This window comes from Malus domestica, chromosome 05 (assembly GCF_042453785.1).
Source record: "Malus domestica chromosome 05, GDT2T_hap1".
Classification (NCBI taxonomy): domain Eukaryota; kingdom Viridiplantae; phylum Streptophyta; class Magnoliopsida; order Rosales; family Rosaceae; genus Malus; species Malus domestica.
The window spans coordinates 9091164-9100846 of NC_091665.1; positions in this window are offsets into that span (position 1 = coordinate 9091164).

Here is a 9683-nt window from a genome sequence, read left to right on the forward strand (position 1 = left end):
CAGGTACTCATCGCTGCAATTTGTAAGTGTGTTCCTAGAAAAGCTTACTAAAATCTGAAAACGCGTTTGCCAGAGACTATTACAGGTTGGAAGAATACGTTGTACGCCAATGGAACAATTCAAAAGCATGATTTGGAAAGCTTTGAGCAGGAAATACACTCAAAACGAAGACCAACATAGGGTCAGCAATAACTTTCAACCTCTGAAGTGAGGTTTTTTAAATCAGATTCTTTTTCATGACATCACACTATTCCATCTTCACGCGCAATATTCATGCGATCTCACTTAAAAAGTATGCTATTCTGTCATCTCATATATATTTTTAAGTTAAGATCATCTTCAATCGTTGGGCTAAATGCCAAAATTTTTAGCTCAAAAAATTTAGCTTTAAACTCAGAAACAGTTTTTCTGTTCCAATCCTTCTGGCCTAAAATTTTAACCCGGGATTATTAAAGATTGAACTTAGGCTATTTTTTTTCTTAATTTTTTTTTAATAAATAAATATGTAGACTATCGTAAATTAATTTTATTAACATTTTAATCTAAAAATATTTAAATTCCGATAAATATTGAAAAATTACTAAATTTTCTACAAAGTAAGCCTTCAACTTTCACCAATCTTTCAACCCTGGGCTAACTTTCCGTTCAACACCAAACTTTCAAGGTTCACCAACCGTTCAACTTTCATCAATCATCCCTTATATAAACATATGTCCAGTATTAGTTGATCACACAACTTTTCAACCTTCAATCATCCTCTATATTCATCAATCTTTCAAATTTCGAAGAGTTTTTGTTCCCTAAAAATCCTCAATATCTCATGAATGGGTGATAGAAGAATGCGTAGCATGACAATGCAGATGACACAATACCAAGCAATGATTGAGATTGAGGATGCAAATGGCACAATACCAACATGATTGTGGAAGATGAGTACATCGAAATTGAAGAAGATTCAGACGAAGATGTGGATGATGACCAATCAACACATGCGAGAGCTATTGCAAGAGATGTTGAATATCTCGCTCCAACCACATATGAGACCCGACAGGATGGGGTCACCTTGAGTGAGTATATGAGACGTTTAAATAGAGTGTACGAATGGTGAAAACCAGCTTAACAAAGCTGAAGAGAGTGGGAATAAGTGTCATTCCCATAGGCGGCGCCAAATGTTGATGCACAAAATCAGTGAGGACTTTGGTACAACAGAAAATGTTAAGTTTGTGACATTCGCTAGATTGCTCCAGTCACTAGTGTGGATAAGTATGTAAATGGATAGAGACAGGGAAGCAAACACAAGATGTACGTGGTTCACCCAGATTGGCTACCTCTACGGAGTATAAGAGTTTTCATTAATTGTGAAGGGTTTACACAAGTACATAGGTTCAAGCTCTCTTTTAATGAGTAAAAGTGAATGATTTAGTACAAATGACATTAGGAAATATTGTGAGAGAATGATCTCTATTTATAGAAGAGAGTTTCTAGTTTCATTCTGACATTGACAAGTGTCGTGTTGTGATTGGCTTATGATGTTGACACGTGTCGCGCTATGATTGGCTTCTGATGTCGACACGTGTCGCGCTGTGATTGGTCTCCTGGTTGGAGGGAAACTCTTCTGGGTCCTTGACGGTATAATGTTGATCGGTGCTTAGTAGTTTCGGGATTGGTTAAGTATGGTACAAACAATATATTTGCCCCTTGCTTTATTACATAATTACATTTAAGTCCTCCGAGTATTTGTACGAGATCTAAATACGGAGGCCTTAAGTATGGTATAAACAGTAGTCCCTCAAGTCTTCAGTCAGAAGAGTCTTTTGGCTGACTTGAAATTCAGTCCATGTGTGGACCGAAGTAACTAGATGTCGTCTAGAGCTGAATACTCGATATGAGGCGGCGCTCAATGTGAAATGAGGCTCAACTAGATGTAGCACATGTTGCGAGTCTGCTCGGCTTCTGGCTTATGTTGCCTTGGTTAGCTCGGCTTGTGGCATTTGAAGGTGAGGGAATCTCTTTTATAGAATAAGGGATCACTCCTCAATACATAAATGATGGGTTAGAGTTGATGCTCGAGGCGAGGCGGTTGCTCAGTAGGCAGTGATGCTCTCTAATGAAGGTGAGGGAGTCTCTTTTATAGAATAAGGGCTCGCTCCTCAATATATGAATAATGGGTGCTTTCTAATGAAAATGAGGGAGTCCCTTTTATAGAATAAGGGCTCGCTCCTCAATACATAAATAATGGGCTAGAGTTCCCCAAGTATTTTTCATGAAGTCCAGTTGAGGCCCAATATATGGTATATAATATAGTCCCCAAGTCTTCGGTCAATAAAGTCTGTTGGCTGGAGACTTCAAATTAAATCCATGTATGGGCCGAAATGGCGGTTGTTCGGAGGCAATATTTGTATACCTTGCACTGAAGCTTTGTAGGTGAAGCTTTGCAAGTGAAACTTTGAAGCTGAAGCTCTGCAAATGAAGCTTTTGAAGCTAGAGCTCTGTAAATGAAGCTTTTGAAGCTAGAGCTTTTGTAAATGAAGCTTTTGAAGCTAGAGCTCTGTAAAGGAAGCTTTTGAAGCTGATTGACATGAGTGATGCTCATGAATGTTTTTGTTGATTGACATGAGTGATGCTCATGAATGTTGACATGAGTGATGTTCATGAATATTTATATATGATTGATATGAGTAATGCTCATGAATGATTTGAAGTACTGGGCGTACTTTTGATCACCTGGTTAGTGGTAATAGCGGCAGGTTGCCGAAATAATTTTGGAGTACTGGCGTACTTTTGATCACCTGGTTGGTGGTAATAGTGGCAGGCTGCCGAATAATTTTGGAGTACTGGTCGTACTGTTGATCACCTGGTTAGTGCTTTTTTGGGCTTATGGGCCTTCGCCCTCCACAACATGCCAGCCTATTGATTTTAGGCTTTACCTTTTTTTTTTTTTTAATTTTTTATTTTTACCTTCTGATGGGGTTTATAAAGATGTCTTTGAAAGATAAGAAAAATACATCATTCAAAAATAAAGGTTTTGACAGTTGCCATCATCATCATGGTTGTGGACTGCACCACCCCACCATGCATCCCATTAATATTATCTGTTGCAGCATTATGACCATGCACATGAAACTGCTGTCAGATATGAATTCGAATGAGCTGGCTTGTTGGCCCATCATCATCATGGTTGTGAACTGCACCACCCCACTATGCACCCCATTAATATTATCTACTTTTGTTTACTTTCTCTTTTCTTTTTTTCTTTTCACTTTTGCTTTGCACCTTTGTCTCTACTTTTCTCTAGACATCATTCTACTTTTTTCTAACAGTCATGGCTGGTCTTGGTTTGAAGCCATGATCGATGGTGATGCACACAAAAATATAGAAGAAAAACAAGGCGAGGAATGTATACATAGAGTTACTGGAATACTAGAATTGAGCGGCACCAGAGTCAACAAGGCCAGTCAAGCGGTGGAATTAATGGTGTGGACAGAGTGCAGCATGATTCTATGCTTTCCTAGTCGATCATGGTGTTTTCTAAGGCTCTAATCAATAACATGGACACTTTTCTCTTTTTTTATTTATCTATTTTATTGTTGATAAGAAACAATTGTATTAGAGAAGAACAAACACAAATAGGACAGATTTTGGATCCTCTTCTCTACCAATTAGTAAAAAAAGGGGACCCAATATTTGAGTGCAAAAAGAAAAAACAGAAGGAGTTGGAAGCGAGTGCTAGTGAGAAGGGAGCGGATGCGGGTGCGGGAAGTCGAGGGGAAAATGATAAAACTTGGGTTTAGGCTAGATTGACTACAATTATAAAAACTAATTTAGATTCATTGCTGCAACAGGTACTCATCGCTGCAATTTGTAAGTGTGTTCCTAGAAAAGCTGTTGGAAAAATATGGTCTAATTGCTATATTAAGTCACATGAAAAATCAAGAAATAATTCATGCAATTATATATCAAAGTAATGCATACACATGAGTAATCAATGTTAAATGAACATGATATAATGGATTAGAAAAACCTAGAAAATACGGTCGAGGCAAGTGTTGGATACTTTGTCCTTAAGACAAGTTTACGCCCCACTACGGTACTCATGGTTGATCGGCGTATGTCTCCCAAGATACAACGACCATGTCCTTGCAATAGTAGCACTCCAAATCACAAGGCTCCATGAACCGCGATTGTGTTGAAAACTCTCCCATATGGATTCTAATAGACTCTCTAATATTTAATGCACTATATGTATGTATATGTAAACAATGAAAAGTCATTCAATGATTATAGGGGGCTTCCCTATTTATAGAATGTGAGATACCTCTCTGGAAAGCATGTGACTATTCATGAAGAGTCAAAAGTTGCAACTCTTCATCTGGTTTGATTGCTATTTTTGTTTTGAGAATAACATGCTTCCGAGACAAAGTAAAAGTTGATCCTAATGGCATCATCTTTCTTTCAGATTTATTCTATCATGTTTTTGTCCAATAGATTAATTTTTGTGGTAGAATAGTCTGGTATGTAGTCTTGGTTTCTTGCAAAACTGTTTGTTTGTATTCTTGCCTAGTTGGTTACTTCTTTGCCATGCATTAAGTTTCGGTTTGTAAAGTAAGTAATGCTTTGGGAGTGTTTTGTTTACGACTAACCTTATATATAATATATATACGATTTCATGAATTCACGGCTTTCAAATGATTGTCGATCGAGTGTTTGACAAATTAATTGACGGATTTCCAAGTGGTTGAGATGCCAATTGGGAAACGATTGCATACATTTACTTGTATATTGTGAATTATATAAGAATGTGTTGGAATGAATCCCTATAATTGATGGGTTGATTTTTTGTCTGGAAAAGAAACTCACTATATCTAACTTCATGAAAGGGTTCTCTGTAGAGCCTCCACCGACAAACATGACCCTTCCAAACTATAAGGAAGCGGATCATTTGACCCTTTTCCAAAGGGTAACCATTCCATCACCGTGATGATGCCGTTTGGGATTTTGAGTGGCAGTTTGGATTCTAATAAGTTTCATTTTTGTATATTTGGTTTTCTGAGTTTTGCTTACTGTATGCATGTATGTTGTCTCACGTTGCTATGAGTTTATCTAACTGAACATGGTTTTTTTTTAGCGTCTATATATCAATTTATATGTGGTTTTTCTTGTGCAAATGAAGCTTAATGCTTCTTGGTAGGGTTGCATGCATGAGAATGGCTTTTGATTGCGTTGACCTATTTTGATCTGATACTTGTTTCTTTGAAATTGTGTTACACATGTGTTTTGTTGAAATGATTATTTCAATTGTAGTAGCTTCTCTAACTAAAGGGGCATCTGGTGTGAAGAGAAAGGTCTGCGGATTTGAACTGACGTATTATATATATGGATTCCATTTTCCTGTTGTAAGTAACCCTAATATACACGAACAACTTGCATTTCTAATTGATAGAATACATTCTCAAACCTGATCCGTTGGAATGAGTTGTATTCAAATGAAAGGGTATATAAGTTATAACCCTAAGAGAACTGGACACATGCCTTTTGGTGTAGTCAAAACTCATTATTACATTTGGCTGTTTGAATGGTTGTGCTATGTACATCGGTTGCATTGCAATGAAAGGTTGGCTGCCAACCCAGTGGGTAATCACTGAATGTTGTCATTTCCTCATGAACCGGTATAAAGATAGTGTGGCGATGAGGATGTGATCCTTCGGGATTTCGTTGCTTTACAAATTATTGTGATTTAAGAACACAACCTTTCTTGTTTTAAAACAAATGTTTATTGGTTAATTAAGAAATGCACTAGTAATATGCATATATTTATCAGATTTATGTGTCTATTCATAAAATCCATGTCTGCAAAAAAAAGGTATATAGAAATGCATTTCTTATCGTTTGGCATATCATAATTGCATATTTGAATTTCTCCATTGTATATCAAGTGTTGTACTATGGAGAATTATGAGTACTTTTCTCGAAAGAGTAATATAATGGGAACCATGTTTGTCACAGTAAGACGATGAAATTTGATTTTTAGTGACAATTAGTTGTGATGTTGTGACAATCAGTAGTGATGTTGTCCTTAGTTAGATTGTAAAGCATGAACTCATTTTGTTTGAGTTATTCGTCTTGAAGATGACGCTTCAGTTGTGGGGGCTAAAGTCTGCTTTGAAAGGTTTAAGCACTCTAGGGTGAGGCTTACCGTGAAAACTGTGTAAGACAAAACCCTAAAAAAAAAAAATTGAAGATAGACAAAAGAAAGCACTCCGGCCAAGTTATGTAATTAATATATACGGTTGATTTAGTGACTTTTGGTTCTTTACCAAAAGAGTGGCTGGAATCTTTTGGAAATTACAAGTTTGGTTCTCATTTTAAGAAGTGAAGTATCCAAACGGGGTATCACGTTGTGATAAATTTTCTAACTATGGTTCTTGTTTAATTTCAAGAAACAAAAGGTCTGAATACCTAGTTGAATGTGAAAGGAGTGCTTCTTATAGAAAGGACTTGTGAGGCTTGAAAGCCTATAAGTGAAGAATAGATAAAAAGAAAATATCTTCATTGGTTCCTAATTCTTAAGTATGATGAAGGAGTAATTGATAGCATTAAAAAGCAACCACAATGTGAGTGAATTGTGGGGGAGTGACATAGTTATCTTTGGATTATATGTCAACTTAAGTAGAATGAAAAAGTAATTTGCTTCTAGAAAGAGATAAAGATTATCTCTTGCAATGATATTTTAAGGTATTGAAAGGTTATAGACTTTTCAATAAATACCTTAAATGTGGGAGGAGTTTACCCAAGCATAGGCAAATATCTTAGTAAGTCCCAATATATGTTTGAAAGACTTAACATTGGAAAACAACTACTCTCAAAGGAAATAATTTCCATGCATGGATATAAAGTTCGTGATGGCCATATAATGAATAGTCAACCTAGTGGTACCAATTTTTAAAGGTTTGATTAGAGAGTAAGTTGTATCATCGAGGGGAATGGGTTAAAAGCCTACGTCTTAAGAATCGCCATAATGGCAACCCAACCTAGCTGACTGGAGATCCCAAGATCTAGGTTCAAAGGGACAACCGAATTGTGGATGATTCAATGGGAGCACTGTGGAGATAATCTCCTACCCATGTCCTATGATGAAACAGTGCTATCTGCAGCGTATTTAGGATAAGTTTTGCTTTTAATGATTCCTATACTTGAAAATAACAAGTGGGGTATTAATGCAGGATACTCTTAATGGGAAGTCACCTATCTTGAGTGAGGAATGGGGCCGTTCCTGTGAGAATTTTTTTTTTGAAGGGCTTAGTTCTCTAAAAGCACTCATGAGAAACCAAGAATTGTTCAGGGCCAAAATGAACACAACCGAGCAACCACGAGGTGTCTGGAAGGGTATTGTGTGATTACTATTGTCTTGGTTTATACAAACGGCTGAGCAGTTCAAGACATCGCGTTCACTGATTAGCCAAGTAAATCCGATAGTAATTCACTACGGAAGGTTCAAAGCCAAAAGCCACCTATCCCGATGCGGTACTTTTCCTACTGAATTCTCTCTCTAGTGTCTGCATTATCATTTGCATAGTGTTGCGTCAATTTCTATTCATGTGGGAGATTGTTGGAAAATTTAATAATATTATTATTATATTAAATTTATTAATTGAATAGAAATTAGAAGTGGAGCCTTTTGGTAGAAAGATGTGTCAACTCAAATGAAGACTTGCAACTTTTGACTCTTCATGAATAGTCACATGCTTTCCAGAGAGGTATCTCACATTCTATAAATAGGGAAGCCCCCTATAATCATTGAATGACTTTTCATTGTTTACATATACATACATATAGTGCATTAAATATTAGAGAGTCTATTAGAATCCATATGGGAGAGTTTTCAACACAATCGCGGTTCATGGAGCCTTGTGATTTGGAGTGCTACTATTGCAAGGACATGGTCGTTGTATCTTAGGAGACATACGCCGATCAACCATGAATACCGTAGTGGGGCGTAAACTTGTCTTAAGGACAAAGTATCCAACACTTGCCTCGACCGTATTTTCTAGGTTTTTCTAATCCATTATATCATGTTCATTTAACATTGATTACTCATGTGTATGCATTACTTTGATATATAATTGCATGAATTATTTCTTGATTTTTCATGTGACTTAATATAGCAATTAGACCATATTTTTCCAACAAAAGCTTACTAAAATCTGAAAACGCGTTTGCCAGAGACTATTACAGGTTGGAAGAATACGCTGTACGCCAATGGAACAATTCAAAAGCATGATTTGGAAAGCTTTGAGCAGGAAATACACTCAAAACGAAGACCAACATGGGGTCAGCAATAACTTTCAACCTCTGAAGTGAGGTTTTTTAAATCAGATTCTTTTTCATGACATCACACTATTCCATCTTCACGCGCAATATTCATGCGATCTCACTTAAAAAGTATGCTATTATGTCATCTCATATATACTTTTAAGTTAAGATCATCTCCAATCGTTGGGTTAAATGCTAAAATTTTTAGCTCAAAAAATTTAGCTTTAAGCTCAGAAACAGTTTTTATGTTCCAATCATTCTGGCCTAAAATTTTAGCCCGGGATTATTAAAGATTGAACTTAGACTATTTTTTTCTTAAATTTTTTTTAAATAAATAAATATGCAGACTATTGTAAATTAATTTTATGAACATTTTAATCTAAAAATATTTAAATTCTGATAAATATTGAAAAATTACTAAATTTTCTACAAAGTAAGCCTTCAACTTTCACCAATCTTTCAACCCTGGGCTAACTTTCTGTTCAACACCAAATTTTCAATTCACCAACCGTTCAACACCAAACTTTCAACTTTCATCAACCGTTCAACACCAAACTTTCAAGGTTCACCAACCGTTCAACTTTCATCAATCATCCTTTATATAAACATATGTCCAGTATTAGTTGATCACGCAACTTTTCAACCTTCAATCATCCTCTATATTCATCAATCTTTCAAATTTCGAAGAGTTTTTGTTTCCTAAAAATCCTCAATATCTCATGAATTGGTGATAGAAGAAGGCGTAGCATGACAATGCAGATGACACAATACCAAGCAATGATTGAGATTGAGGATGCAGATGGCACAATACCAACATGATTGTGGAAGATGAGTATATCGAAATTGAAGAAGATTCAGACGAAGATGTGGATGATGACCAATCAACACATGCGAGAGCTATTGCAAGAGATGTTGAATATCTCGCTCCAACCACATATGAGACCCGACAGGATGGGGTCACCTTGAATGAGTATATGAGACATTTAAATAGAATTCAAGCTCCTCAATGTCATGACACACTCCACAAGGATTTGGTTGAGCATGTATGACGCTGACAAAGTGAACGTTGATGATGTTGGTTAAGCATTTATGTGATAATTTTAAGTGTACTATGTTGTTATTTTCTAGTAATAAATTTAAGTGTCTTTTTGTGCAAAGTATTTTTTCTAGTACGTTGGATAAATTATTGAATAGAAGTTGAATTATTGAAGGCATCTATTCTACATTAAAGTGTGCAATAATAAGTGCAATAATTATTGAAGCCATCTAGATTAATATAAACAATAATTAATAAGACATAAATTTAATAAAGTACATAAACCGCATAAACTTAATACAACCGATAATTCATAAACCACATAGGTCCAATTACG